The sequence below is a fragment of the Aythya fuligula genome, chromosome 12 (genome assembly GCF_009819795.1).
Source record: "Aythya fuligula isolate bAytFul2 chromosome 12, bAytFul2.pri, whole genome shotgun sequence".
In the NCBI taxonomy this organism is placed as follows: Eukaryota; Metazoa; Chordata; class Aves; order Anseriformes; family Anatidae; genus Aythya; species Aythya fuligula.
The window spans coordinates 14,054,138-14,077,382 of NC_045570.1; the positions used below are offsets into that span (position 1 = coordinate 14,054,138).

At 36.5% G+C, this 23,245-nt stretch overlaps 2 long non-coding RNA genes across 3 annotated transcripts in view; both read left to right on the forward strand.

Moving 5' to 3' along the window:
• LOC116494009 overlaps positions 1-2,026 on the forward strand; it is a 110,712-nt gene extending 108,686 nt beyond the window's left edge. The window contains exon 3 of the long non-coding RNA XR_004253825.1: positions 1,923-2,026. This is a non-coding gene — a long non-coding RNA (uncharacterized LOC116494009). The remainder of the gene's footprint in view (positions 1-1,922) is intronic.
• A 950-nt stretch (positions 2,027-2,976) lies between these two features.
• LOC116494010 overlaps positions 2,977-23,245 on the forward strand; it is a 49,039-nt gene continuing 28,770 nt past the window's right edge. For both annotated transcript variants that reach the window (XR_004253827.1, XR_004253826.1), the window contains exons 1-2: positions 2,977-3,043; positions 18,408-18,625. This is a non-coding gene — a long non-coding RNA (uncharacterized LOC116494010). The remainder of the gene's footprint in view (positions 3,044-18,407; positions 18,626-23,245) is intronic.

Below are 23,245 nucleotides of genomic sequence, written 5' to 3' on the forward strand. Positions count from 1 at the left end.
TGAGAGGATGGTCTTTACGGTTTGCAAAATGTTTCCTATATTTTTTTTTTTTTCAGATGTTGCATTTAAATTCACAGCTTGAGCTAACAGTTTCTTTTTTAGAAAGATGTTTGCAGGTCAGGCCTAATCTCTTGTTACAAAATCAGTACTCGACTGCATTGTAGCAGGTTGGAACTTAGCTCTCTCATCATACTTGTATAATAAAAATCGTGTTGTTACCTCATCCAAGCTCCATGACTTGCATGTTTTGTGTCTAGTGTTTAAAGCTAACCAGGTCTCCAAACAAATAACTGTCCTGATAACCTCCAAAAGTTTTATTAATGTTTATCCATGATGAGTGCAAGTACTATGTAAAATAAATAAAGAATAAAACCACAAATGTCTTTTGAGAGATATTAGAAGGTAGTCAGAAGAGAAAAACCTATGAAAGTTGCATGAGTTGTGTATTATTATGCATATGCTACAACAGCCAGAACATTAAATATCTGTAGCTCTATTGCAGCCACAAATACTATGTTTGGCATGTAAGAAGTCTGGACTGTAGAAAGAAAGTGTTTTTATTCAGTTAGAAGTTTAAAGATAAAACCCTTCAGAGCCTAATTGTCCTTTGAGGTATGTGTTAAGGTCAAAGCTGTACTTGATGGTAATTATAGTTACCTTCCCATGAAATCTTTGCAATTGTACTAAAACAGTATAAAAACTCTTGAGCTTTTACTGTTTTTACTGCAGACAGAAATAGTGTTCCTTCTTTCTTTACAGTATCTAGTGCTAATTTAAAAGATCATTGTATTTTATTCTTTTGGTGGTTATTACCGCAGTTGAACTGATATCAGTAAAATAAACTTCACAAAAAAAAAAGGTTAAAAGGAAATACTAAGAAATAATATTTTTTTTAAATGGTTATTCTAATCAGGAGGCCATCCTACTTAAAAACCCAGTCAAGAAATGAAACACCTTTTTTTTTTTTTTTTTTTTTTTTTTTTTTTTTTTTTTTTTCAAAAGGCAGCCATCCTTTATTGGGATTCAGTACCCTCAGAAAGTACTTCCCTCAGTCATTAATGGGGAGAAAAGCTGCCACATACCTTTGCATATTCTTGCAAAAACTTTGCACATTTTTTGTAGTGTAGGATCTGCCTGAACAACAGTACTTTTTAATAAAGCAAATAAATGTAACACAGCAAAATACTTCTCACTAACCAGTCTCCCTGGCTTTCAATTTTCTAGAAATGTCAATTTTATCTAGAAAGGATACAAGAAAAGAAAAGGAAGTAAAACAAACCCCAAAGCTCTCATTTTGCATTCCTCTTTGTTTACTGCTTATAGGGCTGAGACTTCCAGGCTCTGACAAATAATCCACCTTTTTGTAAGTCCCCAAATCTGCTGTTTTGCTTTCAGCTTCAAGTCTGCATAAATTCAGTCACTATTTCCATCCTTTTTACCTTCTTGTTCTTGTTCTCCAAAGTCAGGTTGCTATGAAACATTGTACCATTCCTGTTGACGTGAAAGTGTCTTGATGGTTGTCAGCACTTAGCGGCAGATTGCCAGGGTTTGTCCCCTCAGCAGCCAGCATGCTCCCTACCTTGTCTTGTCTAGAAATCCTTCCTGCCTTTCTTCATTTCAGCAATTAGCTTCCTATCCCCTTTGGCACATCATCGCAATCCCCTAGGCTTCCTCAGGATGATCACTTCTATTTTGTGGTCTGTGTCCCTCAAATTATTATGTAGAAGCACTCTATTGAAAGTATTTCTATTTCAGTTAGCTTTAGGAGAATGTTTTTGAATGAGTAGATTTCTATACACTTCATCGTAGTTCCATTGTTAGGTATAGTTTAAAAAGAAATACATGTAAGATTACAGGTAATTGAATTTTAAGTCATCTCATTTCTTTAGCATACTTTGACTTAATGGTTTTTCTTATTTTAGGTAACCTATTCTATCTTCATTTGCACTGAGTCAAAGAAATTCCAGTGTTCCAACCAGCCTCTCCGTGGACCATTCACAGATCCTTCATTTTCTCAGCCAAACTTAAAGGTAAACATTCCTTCTGTAGAAATGTTCGGTCCAGTCTGTACATATGCATATTCAGCTTCACTTCTTTCAGTAGCTGTTTTTTTTTTTTTGTTTGTTTGTTTTTTGTTTGTTTGTTTGTTTGTTTTTTTGAGGAAAGGTAACTGCCAGAAGAACAAAGGAAATTTTGAAGGGTAGATTATATAAAGAATGTTATTAACAGTACACAGCAGAAATATAATTTAAATGCTTTCTCTGCTCATGACAACGGATTGCATATTATGTATTATTACCATTTACCTACTATAACTGCAATCCTCATTTGTTCACAATGATGGTATATTTATGGTCATGCAATAGCTTGTTTAGGCCAAATATAGGTCATTACATTTCTGTGAAGTACTCAACACTTTGTGGCTTTATATGCTGACCTCTCCTCTCTTGGCTTAAATTATTTCATACTAACATATGCAAATTTTCCCTTTCTCTCTCTTTCTTTTTCCCTACTTCCCCCCCCCTTTTATTCCTTCATTTAACTGATGGAATTTTAATTCACTATTGTAGACTGAGTGGCATGCATTCACTCTAATGGTCAAATGATTAGCTCTTTAGGGTGGCATAAAGGATGCTAAAACACATATATTTATTTGTCATTGAATATTCAGAAAAGATCATGATCTTACATACAGTTCAATAATAAGATACATGGTAGAAAGTTGATTTTCCCTCTAAACTTGAGACCCTTTCCATACTGGCATTCAATTTGATTAATGTTTACATTAACTGCAATTTATTGGTCACTTGCTCAGCAGAAGCTTTCCAAAGACAGATTATATATGCTAATGTGTTACTATTTACATCCCCATAAAACATCCACAGATTACAAATTGCAAAATGCAGGACTAATTAACACTGATCGACAGACATGTATGCTGATGTGATATATTGGTAAAACCTGATTTTCAGCTTCTTTTCGTCAGGATCAACGTGTTAACCATCATTCTGAGGAACGTCTGAGCAGACATTAAAACACACCAGTAAGACCCTATTCATATATTCAGCCTTTTTTTTTTTTTTTTTTTCTATAGACCTAAATAGTTAAAGATAGGAATGACTCTCAGAAGTATCTGCTTTGAAAATCAAATACCATTTACCTAACCATGTAAGTAAAGACATACCGGTAAAGCAAACCAAGGAGGATACTCACAAGACTGATTCACATAGCCCAAGAAATACATTTTAGTATAGATGAAAACTGAAATATTTCTTTTTTACGTATTGTTCCTAGATATTTTTAGTGTGATGAGAATAGGAGATATGACAAGAAGGAAATTGCAACGTAAATAAAATCAAGAAGGAAAAATTTTAAGGCAATGAGTGCATTCAGAGATCATCATGTGTGTAGTACATTAGAAAAGCAACAGCTTCCATTTCTGGTAAAGGAAATGTATCAAAGAAAAAAAAAAGCAAAAGCACTTTATTCTTGTATTGCTTACGTACAATTACACATAAGTGCACCATATGCTAGTGGGCAGCAAGACTAAGTCAGATGTGAAGGTTTGTGAGAGGAACACACAGGAAAGAGAAATTAGCATGAAGAAGCCGGCTGATCTTTCTCACAGCCCATAATCAGAAAGGAACGTGTCATTCCTGTTTACTCCTAGGCAGTGCTAGAAAATGAGTAGCATTAAACATTCAGCAACATTATTCCTTTTCTATGTCTGCATAAATTTTTAACAGTTGTGATGTCCAAAATAATTTGTATAAGTTTTAAAGCTAGGAAATGTGTTCATTCATAATACACCTTAGCCAGTCAGTCCAATAGATATAGTTTCTGAGTACTGCCCATAAAGCCTGTATTGGACTATTTTTGAATGAATCAGAAATTAAATTTTATATTTGTACTATCTTCCTTCACAATATAAGAAGTTAGTTAAGTTTTGGCCTACTAAAAGATGCCCCAGAAAACCTCTGCCTCTTTTGTCAGATACACCTTTGCCAGCACATGTGCACTCACACCTACAACTTACTACACCTACCTTCTTTTTGTCATCACTGGTGATACAAGATATATTTCATATATATATATATACTAATAATATATGTACATACACATATTTAGTATAACACATGTTTTTCATTTGAAGTTGTCATTCTTGAGGAATGCCATTTCAAGTGTGTTGATACAGTAAGTCCTATTAGTGCTTTTATGGTCTCACATACATACCTACCAATCTGTACTTCACATATATACCAGACCAGTCTTCAATCTCCCCACTTTCCTTGATGTTTCCTCTCCATCAGCTATAAAAGTCTTTCAGACGGTAGAGAAATATGTCATATTTTCTCATTTGTTGTGAACAAGGTTCAGGTCATCCATGCAGTCTGTTCAGCTACCATAATTGCTTCCTCTTAACAGGTGGGGAATGCTTTGCCAGAATATGACAGTAAAGGAAGTAGATTCATGAACTTAAAGAGCTTTTTCCTGCCTAGTCTGATCTCCAAGCATTTCAAATTTTATTAACCTCTTCTATTATCTGTTTTATTATTCTAGTGCATAATATCATACAAGCAATGTGGTTGGACTATCAATAAATGGCTCTGCTATTAGAAACAAAGCAAGACTGACATAAAAAAAAAGAGAGATCTGACTTTCTTCTCTGGTCAAAAGGACAAAATAAGGCAACCTGACTCATGTCCTTGGCAACTTTGCTACCAGAATTTCCTTCTAAACATACCTGACTGCAGTCCCCCAATATTGACAAATGCTTCAGCTGCAAAAGGGCTGTTAGCTTCAAAATGAAGTATTTTCTTGAAAACAAACAGAAAACATACAGAGTATGTAAATACATGTTTTAGGCATTAAAAAGTTTAGGACTCAAATGGCTTCAACTTTCCAACTTCTGGTGAGACCTCTGTAGCACTAACTTAGTGTGCAAGTTTGTATTTCTATACAGGATAGCATTTGTTCCAATCTAACCTTCTCACACAGAACATTTCTATAGTTATTTCAGTTACTGAGTTTAAATTTTTCTCTCGATCCACAGTATGAAAATTATACTGTAACCACAGATATTTGTCTGGAAACCAGTATAGTATCAGTATCATCTGCTGATTTTTGTCTTCTGAGTTCACCCAAAGTGAAACAATCATTCTGGAAGACTATGCAGTATGGATATTAGATTAATCAGTTATGTATTTGTCAAGAGAGAAAACATAAAGAAATATATGCCCTGTATATTTCTACATTTAATGAATAAATTATGGAAACAATTGCATGTGTTCACAGAAGAGAAAATCTTACTCAAGCATTTACAAGTACTTTATTCAACCATGTTGTAGATATAATGCCTCCTTCCCCCTCTGTTGTACTTCACCAACAACCAAACCAAAAGGTTTTGTGCATCTCTTCATTTTCTTGGGCCAGACAACAGTAAGGGAAGGTGTGTGGGGAGATATTTCACAGGAAAAATGAAATCACCCATTGTCCTAATTGAAAGAAAAAATAGCTTTTCTGAATTATCCAATGTAGTTTTTGAAAGTAAGTGAAGAAATTGAATTTTGAGTCATGCCATTATTTGGTTATTTGGAAGAAAGGAGGGTATACCAATAATAATAATTTAAAAAGCATCCAAACATACACGTATTCTGTTTATTTATTTATTTATTTATTTTCTACTTAGGAATTGGCTAATAGGGAGGGTAATGTGGATTATGTAATGGGCTACTTCACTACTCTGGAACAGCACAGCCTAATGGGAAATGTATGTAGCTTCCTGCATAGACTGGGGAAGAAGTAAAACAATTTCTTTGCCAAGGTGTCAGAAACAAAAGTAAAGAAAGCTTCATCCCTTTGTGCTGCAGTACAAGCGTACAGGGAGTCACAATGCATTCTTCTAATGAAATGCTACTGAAAGCATATCTTGATTTCCCTGGCAGTCAGACCACTACAAAGCTGCACCTGTTTTCTTCCTAGTACTCTGCACTTAAAAGTGTGGCTGAAGTTTAACACTGCCAATAGCAGGTCCTTAGTGAACAAAATTGTATGTCAGAAGTTGCATACAGGAATGACAGAACTGTGTATCCATATTAGGTGTTTGTATGCCTTCAGATCCCATAGACCAGTTTAATGTTATATTAAGGCTCCTCAATATGGATAAGAAGTATTCCAAGAAATATTTTTTCATATAGATATGGAGCATCCTTCTTCACTGATGCAGAACAACTGCCTGCAGATCAATGAAAATCTGCTATTTTCACCCATTGAAGAGATATAATGTATTTGTCTCCATTCCTAATTCAGATGAAAAAATCTCTCATGATATATTCTTCTGTTAGTTTGTTGGCATAGAGACAAATACCCAGTAAAGTACAAAAAAGTGCCCGTGATAGTTAGGAAAAAAAATCCCTAACTTGTGTTAGTGCTAATAATTAAACTATAGGAAGCTACAAGTCAAGAATCTGAAAGCCAGAAATGAACACTGATTTCTCTCAGTTTTAGGCCTTTGAAATACTTTTAAAGTACTTTTGATTAATCTGAACTCTTACCATTAAAGAAGCTCATCATACTGCAGTGTTCAGATGCCCTAACTTTTGAATGCTTGCCTCTGTGGTGTTAATAGAGCATTAATATGCTCATGTTTAGATACATCTGAACATCGTTTTTAGTTTATAATGCAGTAATTGTTTTGAAAACAGTATATAATCACAAAGTCTATATAATCTATTTGTAACATTGGCTAGAAAGTCTCTCTTGAAGCTTGTGAAAGTATCAGATAGTTACTTTGCCAGAGGAAGCCACCTATGACCATCTAAGTGTGGTACAAGCTATTGATTTCATCTTGCCCAAAATAATTTTTTGTACTAAAAGTTGAGAAGTTTCTTAGTCAAGTCCAAGTAGTGTCTTATATTCCTGCCAGCATCCTATCTGAAACAACTTCTTTCAGTTTTAACATCTGTCATTATTCACGTCTGTGCGCTTCCCTGTTGTCTTCTACATGCAGTTGCTGGAAGTTGCTATGTAAAAACAATCAGGCAGCTTTTCCTGTCACATTTGGTGAGTGCAGATCATTGTGAGATGCAGAAATAATAGTATGATTTAAACTTTAAGTAAATCGAATGCTGTATATTTATGTTTGTGTGCATACACGTATGCACACATGAAAAGACATACATCTCTTTATACACTAGCCTGTCTCATGCACTCACAGCCTATGAAGTCCTGTATCTGGGCTTTTTTTCAGATAACCATTTGCACTTCTCGTACCAAATCAATCTCAAAGTGGTAGCAATTTAAAAAAAGTCAGTAAATCTTAGGGAAGTAAGTGAAAGGTCATATGTTGGGAACAAAGAGAAGGAACATCAATTGTATGCAGCAAATACTGTTTATCTTTTTCATTCATTTGACAGTTTTGAAAAATTGTGTGTTATCTAACAATTGAAAATAGAAGAATGCTAACATTTTTATATTAAAAAAAAAAAAAAGCTTGTTCTAGACTTTAATTTCCAAGTATTACTTTCAGTACATTGATAATTTAATTTAGTGCAACTTTTAAAAGCAGAAAACCTACAGCTGCCTGTTGTACCCTATGCGGTTTCAATACTTGTTATAATCTGATGTGTAAGTTAGTGTACCTTGAGGAATAGGGAGTCTTCCAATTTATTAGCTGAAGTATCTTACATCTTTCGATGCTTGAAAAAATTTTATATTGACATATCCGGAGTTTTTATTGAAGTTATATTAGTGCTATCTATCAGGGATATGCTAGAAAATCTATAACTTCCACCAAAATGTTGCCCATGTGAGCAATTCAGTTTATGAAGTACAATCTTCTCAGGCTGGCTTAGTGCCTCCTGGTTCATTTTTCAAGCTATGTGATGTTTAATGAATTTGTCAAAATAAAAACTAATACACAGTTTCACGTCTATCATCAAATTATGCTTTCCAATATAGAGCTAAAAGTATGAAAAAAGACACCTATATGAAGGTCTGCAAATGGAAAACATCTCAGGTCTATGCTATTCTATTTCCTGTTTTGACACTTCTTTGCAGTCTCAGAGCTGTTTTACTTTGGTTGCAATTACACTGGGAGTTTGTCCAGATAAAGTAATGACACTGTTTCATTATGTGAAGCATGTAGATATTTGTCTGCGGTGCACCATCAAGCCAGTCAATATATTAGTGAAAAAATAAATAAAAGGAGAGGTTGAGAGGTCTTTATGACCTTGTTTAAAGCAATCTCAGATCCCATTTTCTAAACTACTAAACAGAGATTTTCAAACTCATTTGTTTTACCTTACATATTAAGTCAGAACGTTACATCAAGTAACAGACTGACATTTTTAAAAATAGCTTGACATAATGTTTGCCCTTTTTATGTATGCTGCATTGTTTTCCTTGGGCCTCAAGTTTCTTTGAATAAAGCTAAGAACAGTAAACCTTTAGGAATACTAAAAGGGAAAATTAATTCTCTCTGCCCTGTTCTGCAGACATGAGTAATATATGTTATACTGGCTACCAATTTTCATAATCATAGGCAGTTGTCAATCATCATAAATCAGTCTCTGCCGTGACCTCTGTGGGATTAAGCAGGTCACTCAGAGTGCTTCACACGTTTTATTTTTCTGTTTTGATGGAGTGAAGTAATGGCACAGTGGCAAGAGGAGAGTCACAAGACCTGTAACTTCAATCAGGTGCCATGTGTGCACTCCCAGATACAGTCGGGGCTTCGGGACTACAAAGCTGTGCTCTCACTGCAACTGCAACCAGGAATGACAATTCCCCAGCCTTCCCACATGCAAGTGCAACGTTCAGGCATATTAAGCTAATAAAGCATATTAAAAACCCACTGGGGGAGCACTGCTGATTATGGAACATAAACTAGCCTAACCTTACAGCACAGAGAGGCTTCTCGTGGAGAACATATAACCATCAATAGAGATATTCCCATGTTTCATCATTAAAAAGTGTATCTTAAGAGTATCTTTTGTAAGCCTGTAGTGTCAGTTGCTGAGCTGAAATGATGTGGCCTTGAATTTACTGGAGTGATGCTGATTTATGTCTGCTGATATAAATTTTATACATGTGGATGCTATTAATACTAGCACATGGATAGAATAACATTTAAATGCCTCAAATTCATCTGAACAAATAGCTTGCTGGCCTGTAAAAACTTGTGCTGTTAATAGCTTATCATGATACTGTGTGTGCCTTGATGCATTGGAGTGTAAGCACAAGCTTAGATATGCATGTAATCATGTGGGATTGAGAATGTGAAAGAGGAGCAGTATGGTACGAAACACTAAGTGCCATCTGTAAAAAATACTCATTGTATGACAGAAAACAGCCTATTTACTGGCCAGGATAGTGCCAGTCCCAAACTAATCCCTGGCTAGTCGTGTTATTTCAGTCCTGTGTGGGCAGGTTCCGACAACCTTTCTACTGTTTTAGCATTTTCCCATGCGTGTTCAGGAGGTGATAACTGCTGGGATAGTCAGCAGAAAGAACCAGCACCACAGAAATTAGACAGGATATTTTTTTTTATTTTTTTTTCAGGCAGGGTTGAAATCACTGTAGGAAGGAAAGTTAAGATGTTGAAAAAGACAGAGGGCTGTTAAAGTCTGTGATTGCCCCAAAGGGGTTAATTGAGTTTTTCAAAACATTTTCCATTGGTCTCAGATGATAACATCTAACTAATGAATCAAGAATGAAGATTCCTTGAAGGAAGTTCATTAGCATAATTATGCTCATTAACATAATACGTTCATCACTTAATACAGATCTGATTGGCTCACTTAGGATTAAAAGCCTGGAGCTGTAAAACCGAAGATGACCTTTGCTATGAGCTGGCAGATTTTATTGCTCAAAAGGTTTGTGATCATGAGGTCCTGGAGCTTGTGTTTTCATCAGTGCTTGCAGTATATTTTTGTTCACAATTACAGCCTCAAAATAATAAGGGCTCTCAGTTTCTTTTTAGTACTGGAACATCTAATATTTGCCAGTCAAATTCCTATGAGACAGTACTGTACATAGGAGTGTATATTGGAAATAGTTAATATATAAACTCCATATAAGTTGAGTTCATTTATTCTTGATAATAACGGAATGCTAGGTTGGCAACCTAATGTCCTATTTTTCTGCTTAGTTGGAACCTGTCATGTGCATGTTAACATTAACAGAAAAGCTGAATATGAAACTTGACTTCGCTACCTAGAACATTAAAATTTCAGTAAGTTCAAAAAAGAAAAACGCAAAACATTTGAGAGGTCATTTTGCTTGTTCTTTTTTTTTCAGTAAATTGCATGCAGCTCTCATTATATCATTTATCTCTCATAATAGCTTAATTTGGACTCCTTCCAAATTAAAATGGAGACAAAGTCATTGTTTTGCTGTTTTCAAAAGAGATGCTGAATTTCTTATGAATAAGGCAATAGAGCAATGTCTTGAATACTAAAAGGAATACACAATTTCCTTCTGGTAGCTGTGCTGGCAATTGAGTTAGTATGTTTCCCTTGCTTGAACGGCTAAAGAAAATAATGGTTTTGTCCCTTCAAATGGCACTACTGAATCCAAGAGTTGATTTCGGCAATGTGACTCATACATCACGCTGTCTTAGTCCGCATATGGTCTCTTCTTCTAGAAGAGTTCCTTGATGGATTCCCGTGTGATAAAACACATCGCTCTGCACCTTATATTGCTTCCATTGCATCCTCCATGCTGCAAGGGCAAAATAAGTCAGTAATCCCTGCTTATTTCTGGAACATTCCCTTTTAAAGGCAATATATGATGTTATTACTAAAACTATAGTTTTCAGAGATGATGAGACAATACTTCTTCTTTTAAGAAGAGTTGTGATACAGTCATATCCACACTAGTACTACGTATTGTCCCTACCTGTTTAAGCTAAACTGTCAGCATGTTACAAGCTAATTTAATAAGGCTGGTCCAGTACATAACTACATGTCTGTATGCTAGTCACAATAAGCCAGAACAACAAAAAAAAAAAATCTTTGTGGCAGCCCCATAAGTAGTACCCATCACCTGTGAGGTGAACTCATAGGAAGTTTTATGCTATACATATGACTGATGTCATAAACCTAAGGCTGCTCTATGGTTGTTTAGCAAATTTCTACTCTAAGCTCTGTCTGCCTGCAGCTAATTCTAATATCAGCTTGTGAGAAAGAAATTTTCAGAAGTGTTTCAGTTTTCCAGTGTTTTGAGAGGGACACATCAAAGGGGCCTCAGTAACAGTTTAGCCGTCGGAACATGCTGTTTGTCATGCTTCAGGTTGGTACTCCCACCCCTCTTGTGTCTTTTTTCCACCTGGGAAAATTACAAAGTTCAATTTCAGTTTAACAAATTGTGCCTTTGACTACAACCAGGAAACTCCACTGATGTTCCTGTGTTTGCATGGACACCAAAAGTAAAATTTGACCATGCACCATCATCAAATGTAAATAACAGAACTTAAGAATAACAATTGTAGGCATTTTTAATAGCATCCCACAATAATATGGAGCACCTAGCAAACAGCAGTATACCCAATTCACTGAATTTTAAGTCAGCAAAATGCAAGCATTTCTGTTGGAAAATGGCCAGGACACAACTACTATCTGCTATATTTTATTTGTGATATTCTCCTCCATAGAAAGTGATGAGAAGAGGTCAAAGACACCCTTTAACTCATGCCCTGAAGATTAATACAATTTACACTGCCTTTTAAATATTAACTAGTGACTGTTCTCAGTTTTCCTACGACGTAAGTAACGATAGTAATAATTAATATCAAATGCTCTTACGAACCTTTCAAGACATGGATTTCAAAGAACTCTGCAAAAATATGAGTGTTGTTATTTCCCAGTTTTGCAAATAAGGAAAGTGATGTGGTTTGGTTTAGTGATTTGCCTAAAAGCACATATTGATATAATGTGTTTCTAAGAATAGCACTTAGAAGTTTTGGGCTGTCAGCTAAAGGATTGCTTCCCTAAACCACTTTGCTTCTGATACCTATGTTAAGACCTGTAGAACACTGATTTAGATATGGCTGAAAAGGAAGATCACTATTTAGTGTACCAGCAATGCTATGATTTTCAGAACATCAGACTGTGTTATTGGAGATAACTCAGAGATTTCTCAGTATGAACAGACCTAAGGTGTTGCTTTTTGAACTAGTGAGGTCGTGGTCCTCACTAGTGGATGAGTATATTCAGGAATACTTGTGTTATGTTTTAACATCCTTTCCTCTGTAAAATTCTTACTGTTGTGCCTGCTCTTCTTGAAAGATTTTACTTGATTGATAATAAGTACTGACAGGACATTAAAACTTAAAAGAAAAGTTTAGTTCAAAGTGGAATAGAGTTAAATTCAGTGTGAACGGTGAAGTAAACAGCAGTGTTTGTGGGATAAAGTTGCAAATAGAAAGCTCTGCAAGTATTTTGCTTATAAGAGTAAGTTTGGCCTCACTAGTCTCATCAGAGATGTACCAACATTTCAGTCTGCACCATCATTTATTCATGGAAACTTAGTCATTAGCTACCACTATAATAGGTTAAAAATAATAGTAAAAAATTAATGAAAGGTAGAAAGTCACTTGCAATTTTTTACTTCTGGTATAGAAGAGAGCAAATATTAACAGTTTTATTGCTATTCTTAAAATGGCAAAGAAAAAGAAAATAAATATATCCACAAACTATGTATGATAATGTCTTCTTTGTGATGTACCAAAGCAGTTTACAGTCTTTCACCATTTTATTGTGCACATCTCTGATAGCTGTTGAGGTAGCAGTATTACATGTGGTAGAATGTGGACTGAGATACACATTATTGGGTTTAGTTAGGCTCCATTCAGCACCGAGTAGTCCAAGGTCCAAATCTTCACAGGCCTTTATTGTTTCTTACTTTTGGTTTTGTTGGAATGCTACCAACCCTATGCTGAACCATCTGAGAACATCATGAGTCAGGTGAAGGATGGACATCCATGGCCTATGCACTCTTAGGCTTATGTTTTAGGCACCATCTGACCAAGAAAGGAGACTTCATTGTGATGCATAGGCTAGATCACCTATAAATTAGGAGTAAAATTTATAGATAAATTCAAGTGATTTAATTCTGTATCAGGAGAAAAAGGGTTGATGCCTAGGAATGCATTTCAGACACGCTGTGCTAAGACAAGGGAAAGCCCTGAAAACTAGCTCAAAGAGGTGCTTCTCTTGTGTATTCTTTCTAACTTTGCTCTTACTCCTTGAACACCTACATCTAAGCTGCAGGTCCTGAGAGTCAGTTGTGCACTTAGGAGCACTGGGAAATGGTTGAGTTAGGGGGACTGGAGAAGGGAGTGAAAGAATAAAGGAAGTAACATACCTAGGAGACACTAACTGCCAGAATCTGAAACACTTCTTTTGAATGTCGACCACAATGCAGCCAGAAAATCAAAAGATATTAAGCTAGTCAGTAATATGGAGTATTTGAATTTATTATAATCAATAAAACGGTCTGGATAAAAGAATACCAACACTTCCCAGTACCTTGGCCAATGAACAGTATAGTAATGCTTTTTATGAGACCTTGTGTTATTCAATTCTTCCTGCTTGGCAGCTCCCTTTTTCAGGAAGTGCAGTCTCTGCATGCTAAGCGTGCATATGCTATGCTTACTTAATTGGGGTTTCCAAAAACACAGGCAGAAGTGAATGCTTAATTCCCAGAGTTGCTAAGGCTGTTAGGTACTCTATTTCCCATATTGGGACACTATGGCCTGTACATGGCTCAGCTAGAAGGGCTAAGGTCCGGGGGCCAGAAGGCTACCTACTGTGTTTTATATATGTGGCTGTTGCTGTTCCTACTGTGTGTTTTTTTGTTTGGTTGGTTGGTTGGTTTGTTGTTTGTTTGTTTGTTTGTTTGTTTGTTTTTAGTGCTTAAATCTGCTTATTTCCCATTGTAGGAGTCAAGGTAGAAATCTGAACCTCAGACACAGCACCTAAAGCCTGACACCACAGGAGAGAGTAACTCCCTTACTGTTCAGGGAGAAGAGAGAAAGGGAACAAACCTCTTTGTTCTCCTGAGACATATTTTTTGTTTTCAAGATTTATTGAAAATGAAAAGGTGTATAGAGGTGTACTGTGTCTTGGCAGTATTTCTTTTCCCCAGATACGCCCTTAGAAAGAGGTGTGTGGTTTTTGGTTTCTTTCAATAAGAAATGAACTCAAAGGAGTAAATTATGTGTTTTGCAAAGAGTCTAAAACTTCGTCTGAGTTGCATGCAGGAAATGGAAACTTAAGTGGAAAGTGGCTGAAAAACGTGCATGTAGTTTTCTTCAGAAGTAAACTACATGTGCTGATACTGTTCTTAGAAGCTACCATAGTAAATGCCTCCTCTTTATCCTTCTCTTCTGTATTTATCACCATTAAGCTCTAAACCGCATTTTCCAAAGTTTTTGGACAATATTTATATTGTTTTATTTTGGTCACTTTTCATGTATTTTTTTTCTTATTTCTAACCAAATCCTGTCATTCACTTCTGCTAGTTTATAGCCTTTGAAGATTCATTTCTACCCTCAAAGCTTTCCTGTATGTTTGCTGCATTGTCATAGTGACATATTTTCTTAGTACTGCATTGATTTAACCTGTCATCCAGGTTGGATACAGTTCTTTTATTGAATCCATGTTGTTAAACACTAGTTCTAATGCCAAGTCATAGTGATGCGATTAGCACTGGGTAAATAATAAAAATGAAGTGTCCAATAATTCATTTGAAAGCATGATACTGAATAGTCTGTGAATATTGTTCACTAGTGCAGCAGGATCCTGTTGTGACTCAGGTAACTGTTCCTAATCTGAGCATTGCTGAACAGCCACTGAAGTCAGAAGTTCACATGCAATAATGTGAGAGCCCACCACAGTTGTCTGGGTGCTGGTGTAGAGTTTTGTTTATTAGTTTACCCAGTAATCATTTCTGCCAGTGTGTACAGGCAAAATTAACTGCTGTTCACTAATGATTGTGGATCCTTGCTTGCATCTGAAGTGTAGGTGACACATTGCAAAACACACATTTCATTGCCTAAGGTAAAAATTTAGTAATAAGCCATATCCTAAATTGGTGTAAAAGGGGTTCTGCCAGCTGAGAATTTTATCATGTTATATTCTCTAGGGACACATTATCAAATACATTCCTATTCATGTATCACTTTGTTTTGCAAGAGCACTGTTAATAACACTCTAAGAGCAAATATCTGAGAGGTTCAGAGTCTTATCCAGTATAAATTAGGATGCTTACACCAACCAAATTTCTTGTCTTCAGACTCTTGTCTGTGATTAATGTTTGTGGTAAACAGTCATAATATCAAATATTGCTTCTATTAATGTCATGTTATTTTATGATACAGTAGGTGTCATAGTTAGGGAGAAAGGGGCAGTGTAGGGTGCTACTTCTGATTTCCCTGAATCCATGCATCCAAGTACTGAGTATTGGAAGGAAATCTTGTGATTCCTTGCCTCAACAGGAGGACTGTGTCCAGATCTACATATACAGACTCATGTTTGGTGAAACTCTGTTTGCCCTGTGGTTTTGACTGCATTTCTTCTGAAAGAGGTTGATCAACAATGCTCTTAAAATAAAGTATTTTTAATGAGCAACTTGGGAAGAGAAAAAAGTTTTTTACTGACCATGTTAAAATTACATTATCATCAGCTGGCTCTTGACTGAGTTCTGCTAACTGCATACTCTGTTTTGCTAAATTGCACTAAGAGAAGACTTATATTACATATTCCATCTTCTAGTAAATAATCTTTCAATCTTTGGCAGACATAGTTTACCCTACCAATCCTCTTTTTCTCTCCTTGTCTGTATCTATTAAGAAGCTGAGACAGCCCTGAGTGACACAGCCTAGTATCTGAGCCTAAACAGTGTGCTACTGAATTGCTCTTTACTTTCCAAGGAACAAGATGTGACTATGTAGTTTTCCAGTTTGTATACTTTCAGTTATATCACTGTGAATGTGCCTTAGACCAGCTGTCGAGCATATTCAATATGTATACTGTAGCATCAAAGAAAGGTTTTTATTACTTACACTTACAATATGATTAGAAAAAAATTAACATGTGTCTAGACAAGGTCTTACTTAGTAACTTTGGATTTATTCAGTCCTTTTGCCTAGGCCTTATAGCAGAGGTTTGCTGCTATATTGGTAGAGCTGTGGAGGGGAGCAATAAATCAGCGTTCTTATCATGTGCCCTGTCAGTATCTGGTCTTTATGGGGAAAACTGATGATTAAACAAGCATTGGATACCAGTCACTCAGACATGCACCAAAGAGACAGGCTACTCTATGTGGAAATCCTCCTGGAGTGGGGGCACCTAATGACAGTAAAAGAAGGCTTTGTCATAACTGCATATGCCACTTCCCTGCTGAATGAAAGAAGCAATTTTTATTTATTTATTTATTTTTTCACAGTGTGACTGTGTCTACCCCAGGATTTTTGATACTACAAAAATACACCTAGCTGACATTGTTCAATAGAAAAATGTGTGTATCTAGCTTTGGTGTAACTCTGATCCTAGAAATAAGAGATACAAGTTGAAATGGGAAATAAGCACTGCTGTATACGGTCATCACTGTCACAATAACACTGTGTATGATGTATTTGATGATTTTTTTCTATAGCAGTCTAGCAACCTAAAGATGTACTGAAGTATTTGTCATACCCTCACCTGGTATCATTAAACACGGCCAGAATACATTTATTTAATTGTGGGTGTCTAGCATGAGTGAGTCAAATTGTAGGCTAGATGCAACTTTAGAAATTGCAGGGAGATGAACTTGACTCTGCGTTTTCTTGACTTATTGATGGCATGTGATAAAATGCAAATGCCTACATTGTATCTGCGAAATAATAATTAATTATAAATACTAGTAGTTATATATTTCTTAATTGTATAAATATACATCTCAGAAAGGAACTGATCACATTTTACAACCTAATTAAAAGAATGTATAAAAGGATTATTACATGCAGTGGTCTCTGATAATTGAGAAAGACAAATAAAACCAAGGCAAATAAAACCAGCTGCAGGCTATTTGAAGCAAGAAATTTTGTATCAGAAGAGGAAAGGAAAGTCTGCGCTGAATGGGCACTGCTCTGCATGCTGACATGGCTGATCTGCACATGGAAGGAAGGCTTCATGGGGCTGTTACCATTGTTCCAGCAGTTCTAGGACAATACTATATCACATGGCATGAAAGGAACAGCATGTATTATCAAATTCCATTACCCAGAAGCTATTCTTCAGAGTCTTTGGTTCAGGTAATTATTGTGGTTCCTAATTTGGCAGCTTGCAATAAACCTTTCTGTCATAGTGCTGCAGTCAGACAATACTCAGAAATTCTGTTGCTAAACCGGCTCAGAGTTCCTTCCCTTGGTACTGGCAGCTGCAGAGAAAAAAAGATTCAGTTAAGAAAGCATACTTACCTATGAGACCTATGCTACGTGCTTTGCTATCCATTTTATTTTGCTTCTGCTAGCAATTTCTCCTCTTCTTTTATTGTTTATTTTCTTGTTTGAAATAGGAAGTATGTAAGTATCTCCTAGGTAAAAACAAGAAGAAAAAACACATAAAAATCCCCAAAGCAACAGCAAAAAGAGAAAACAAACAAAACTACTTGCAAACTGTGGAGATGCTTTGAAGTCCATTGCTGTATATAGCAATCTTCTCATGCTTCAGATCAGGCCTTTTGTGTATATTGTAACATGTCTATATATTAGTGATGTGTTGTGAGTTTGAAGGCACAAGTACTCAGAGAGATCCCTGGCATGCTAGGAAATCAAGTTTGAAAATAAGTGGCCTAAACCAGGCTTTAAGAACAGGCTGAACAATTTCCAACTGGAAGTTTTTATATAAGAAGATATTAAACAAAAATGTTGCATGGGACATACTACTTCCACTGAAGTTTACATCAGAGTGAAGATGCACTGAAAAATTTAGTAAAATCAATATATCGTGTTTTGTAAAAATGCAATACAACATAATTGTTAGGGTGTGAAACATTTTGATGATCAACATGAAACATTTCATAATTTTGTTTTCGTTCTATTTGAGGTGACAAAAAATTACAAACATGAACATGTGGAGTAGAAACCATATTTTAGTTTTCCGGAAAGTATACGAGTCTCTTTTCCTCTTAATCACAAAACCACCAAGCAGTTGAATTTGGAAGGGAGCTCTAGAGATCACTTGCCCAGCCCTCCCATGCTGAAGCAGGGTTAACTACTAGCGGCAGGTTTCTCAGGCTGTGGCTAGTTTTATTCTGCACAGCTCCAAGACATTGCAACCTCTGTGGACAACCTGTTCTGGTGTTCAACCACCCTAACAAAGAATTTTTTTCTTGTTTAAATGGCATTTCCTGTGTTTCAGTTTGTGCCATGGCATCATCCTGTCTGTCACTGGGGACAACTGGGAAGAGTCTGATTCCATCTTCCTCATTCTCTCACATCGAGTATCTTTACACCTCGATAAGATCTCCCTGAACTGTCTCTTCTCCAGGCTCAGCAATCCCAGTTTCCAGCTCTCCTTGTATGGAAGGTGCTCCAAGCCCTTAATCATCTTTGTGAACCTACACTGGACTTGCTCAGGTATGTTCATGTTTGTCTTTTACTGTGAAGCCCATCACTGGACTCCAGATGTGGTCTCACTAGTGTCAAAGAGAGGGGAATAATTACCTCCCACAACCTTTAATTCAACATCATAAACTATAGCAAATATTAACTGGATAAACTTCAGTTATGAGCCTTGTGTCCAGCTAGTCAAGACTGAGTCCTATTTTTAAAAGTATGTTTAATGTTTAGGATCTGATTTTCACCTTGTTCCTGTGTGTAGGTTGTAAGAATAGCTTAATTAAAGGTTAGCCAATAAAAGCTATAACTGCCACTAAGTCAATGCATTGTAAAGCATTAAGGATATGCTCTGCCAATGTATATGTTCATAAATACATTGACAAAACCTTTTTCTGAGCTCTAAGTTTCATTGTGAGTGTCAGCCAGGTAAGTGGGTAGCATTTTCTGGTAAAATTTTTCCTTCTCAAATGAATCAATAGCTGCTGAATGTCAATTGGACAAGATGAACTATTCTTTTAATTTTGGGACTACTCTTAATTTGGGGGGAAATTGAAAGAGGCTACAATATGTATCACGGAAATGGAGAAACCTAGTTTTTGCATATGTGCTGTATTTCACTGTGATATAAATGGCAGCACACACAAGTTTACAGTAAAAACCAAGGATCTGGGAACTTCTAGGGGCAAATTCCCTAGGAGAATGGCCATGATAGGATCTTTCTATTTCTATCAAAAATCTGAAATTCATGTCAGGTGGTGTCAGGAAGTGCCTGGATTGAAAAACTTTTCCTTGCTGCTGACAAAGGATGTAATAGCAACAGTAGCCTCTTACACACTGTCTTTGACAGCTAAAGTAGGGCTTTGTACCATGTTGTCTTGGCTCCACCAGAAAAACTAAAATTACATTTATTCCAGCCTTGTTTTATCTTCCTTGCTATCTCCTGAACTAATGGAAAAACAAGAAACGGGAGAGAAGATCATACACTGATCCTGTCACAAAAGAACAAATTCATAATGCCATCCTTTTTGTCTTGCGCTATTGCAAAATAGTTGACCCTTTTGACTGACAGTGAATTTTCTGTATCTAGAAGATCTCAAACACATCATCACACAAGATGAACTCATTCATCTCCTATCATCTCTGGCTTTAGCTGTCTTTTTTATGCAGGTGTCAGTGTCTTGCCCAGTTGATTGTCAGTGACTACTGCAAGCTTTTGCTGTCTCCAGTACTGTTTGTAGTGCCTCTTGTGTCCTGGATAACATATAAGATCTGGCAAATGGTCATGCTTTCACTTCCATGAGAAGTTTTACTTTAATAAGGAACATAAGATTTGTCCCATTTTTAACAATAATATGCTTATCCTTAAGTCATAGCTATGCACACCTAATTTTGGCAATACCTTTTGCATCTTTATATATGGAGAGAAAATGCCTTCTTCTCTAGAGAGAAAGAGAAGTATCTGACAGTCCTTTGAAACATTTTCCATGTGTAAACAGATTATTAGTATTCTGCAATAAATATTTACTTCCAATTCTAAAACCCTCAGCAGAAGTGACTAGTACTCTGATATTGCATTTTTAAAATCCTTCAGGAGGCAGAAGAGTCTCCTTTAATGCTAATTTGTATATGTGAATTTTAGTATAAACCATCTATATTTTTATTCATATTAAAAATTGATGATGCATGTTTCACAGTTTCTTGAAAAATTTGACTGCAATAACCATCTCCTCCTGGTCATGTAAAAAGTCTCCTCTGAGCCTCTAGCTAAAAATCAACAATTGGCTAAGTCTACATGAAAATAATTCTTTGTTCCATTAAAAAAACATATAGGCTCTGATTCGCTTCCTGAATGTCACAGGGTAAAACTCAATTGCAGTCCTCAAATATGAAAACAAGCATACAAAATTGGTGCTGGTATCAAGGCTGCAAAGAGTCCCTGCAGCCTTTCAGTGACACCTAGAAAATGGTTTGGATTGCCTGGGCATGTTTTTTGGAAGGCTCTTCAATCAGTCCAAACATTGTTAAATCTACTCCTGCCTGAACCACAAGCTACAACTTTTTTTTTTTTTTTTTTTTTTTTTTGGGGGGGGGGGGGAGGGTCAGATCAAGAGAATTTAAAAACTAATATTAATTGTTTTGCTACGCAAGTGCTTTCTGCTTAGGACAGATTATAATGCAGTTCATTCAACTCCAGTAAGGACAAATTCTCCCAAGATCCACAGGAAATGATTCAAAGCCCTACATAATGCAGAGTAACACCAAAAGTAGTGAGTCCATTTCAGATATGAAACCATCAGCTGTTGTGAATAGTGTTGATTTTTTCTGGGCTAAAATAATCCTGTGAGGAGCAGTCTGAGTTTATAAAAGTGAATTAAATATACAGCAGAGATCTTTAGCTTAATGGTGATGTTGCTGGTGTCTTTTTCAAGTTCTCTGCTGGGATCCCAGTGCAATTCAGTTGTGCTCCAACATATTTAAACATTGCTTGCTTTAAAGATGTGATATAAATATGCTTTAAGAATAATGCAAAACCCCTAGGTTTGCAATGCCTTCAGCATGATTCTTAAGCCATTAAGATAGAACTGGAATCACAGGGGAACACAAAAATGTTGTAATCGAGTTCAGAATTTTTTGTAGAATAGATTAGATATATTGTTTGAGGCAGTTTCTTGCCATTAATGTATTTCTGCTTAAGTTGTTGGTTGTTGCTGTGTCAAAAAAACAAAACAAAACAAAACAAAGCACTAAAACCAACCATCAAGCAAACAAAAACTAAACTACAACAAAAGCACCTAGACATGTCCACAGGCTGCAAGGCTGTGTTACCATAATCCCCTGCCGAGTGCTGAACTGCTGTGCCTGTATGGGTTTCATCGTGTGTAGGTGGTACAGCTCATGCCCTGGAAAACTGTAGCAGCATCCACCTGACACTATGCCTGTGTTGTTGAATGTATCTGATGTTAATTCTTAGGAGGGTTTAATCAGCCTGGGAGAGCTCTGCACTAACACAGTTGAGAAGCTCAGTGTGCTGTTCCAGTGTGGAGGCAGAGCAGTGTATGGACCAGCACAGGATGATGCTTCCTTATGATTCCTCAGTGCTGTCCACCTTTGCAGCCATCCTGTGTTACAGTTGTCTCTAAGGGTTATTTCCCCCTAGGAATGCTGCCTCTATAAAGAGGCAGCAGGTCTTTCGCTTGTGTGGAGATCCTGTGCATGCTCCGCTCCCTATTTCCTTATCCCCCCAATTTTTTACCCCACTTTTTTTTCTTTTTTTTTTTTTTTTTTGAGCCCTTTCTGTAAAACCATTATTTTATGCTGAAAGTCTGTTACTGCTTTTTGCATACCACAAAGCATTTAAAATCTGACATTTGCAGAACTACCCTAATAGAGTGTTTCTGGGTTGTTGTTTTTTTCCCCCATCTGATATACAGAACAGAGATATTTGTGCTTTGTCTCTCTTGGTGAGAGGATTTCCTCTCACAATTCATACAGGCTGCTCTGTTGCTCTGGTGTCCATGTTTTGCTAACAAATACCATGCAGTGGGAAAGACTAAAGTTCAAGATATGGAGGTGACATTAGCAGTGGCTCTTTTCCCACTAAGATTCCCCCAAACCATCTGCCATCAAATGATAAGACAGTGTAAGTTGAAAAATGTAAGCAGCAGAGTTCCTAGTTTCATTGTCTGCATGACCACAGGAGAGATGAAAAAAATGACAGCACAGTTCTGCCAGGAGGTATGAGCATCAGGGGAGTATCCTTATTAAACTAACATAATAGATGCAGTGTACAGAAGAGTCACTTTAAGAAAGGCTTGAATGAATGAAAGCAAATTCTTTATAAAGGTACATAGGTATTATACCCTATGAGAGTGGAGACAAGAAACAGTTCTGTAAAATCCACACCTGTGGCCTTTAGGTCTAATATTTATGACAGACAGACTGAGCTTTGATTGACCACCTAGTGTATAATCATTCTGTAAATATCCAGAGCATGCTATGCAGTGGCACTGACCCAGTGGGTGCAGTTTTATTGGAGTCTTCATGCCTGCCTTCACATTATTATGCTGCTGTGGCCTTTTGAGCATAACATTTAAAATGAATGGACTCCACACTGGGTAGGATTTACCTATAAACTGTCATTTCTGTTTATGCAAACAGTCATGACTCTTAATGAGAATTGACTCAATTGCTGGTGCAATACTGCTGCCTCTCCAGCTAGAAATCACGAGCTTCTAAGTCTAATTTTAGGAATTCAACCATTTTTTAAAGGTAGATTAAAAGAGATTGAATTTTGACACATGAAACCAGATTTTCAAGAGACCTACATATATGGCATATCACTCCAATATAGATAGTTCCTATTACATGTATTTTTTATGCATTCCACTCATTGCACAGGCTGTTGAGAATCTGCCACCTGGGGCTTTGATTTTCATAATACAAGCAATTCCCCATGCGAGTGCATGCATGAAAATCATCTCGTGTAGTCTGTGACTGAGGGTCTAACACAAAACAGTTTTGTGCATGAATTTTGCTAACACGAAAACTAAAAAGTGAGCAGAGTCAATTTCTATCACATATTCTGAAATCCTCAGTTTAAGTCATACAGTGCCATCAGAAGTGAAGTTTGTATCAGAG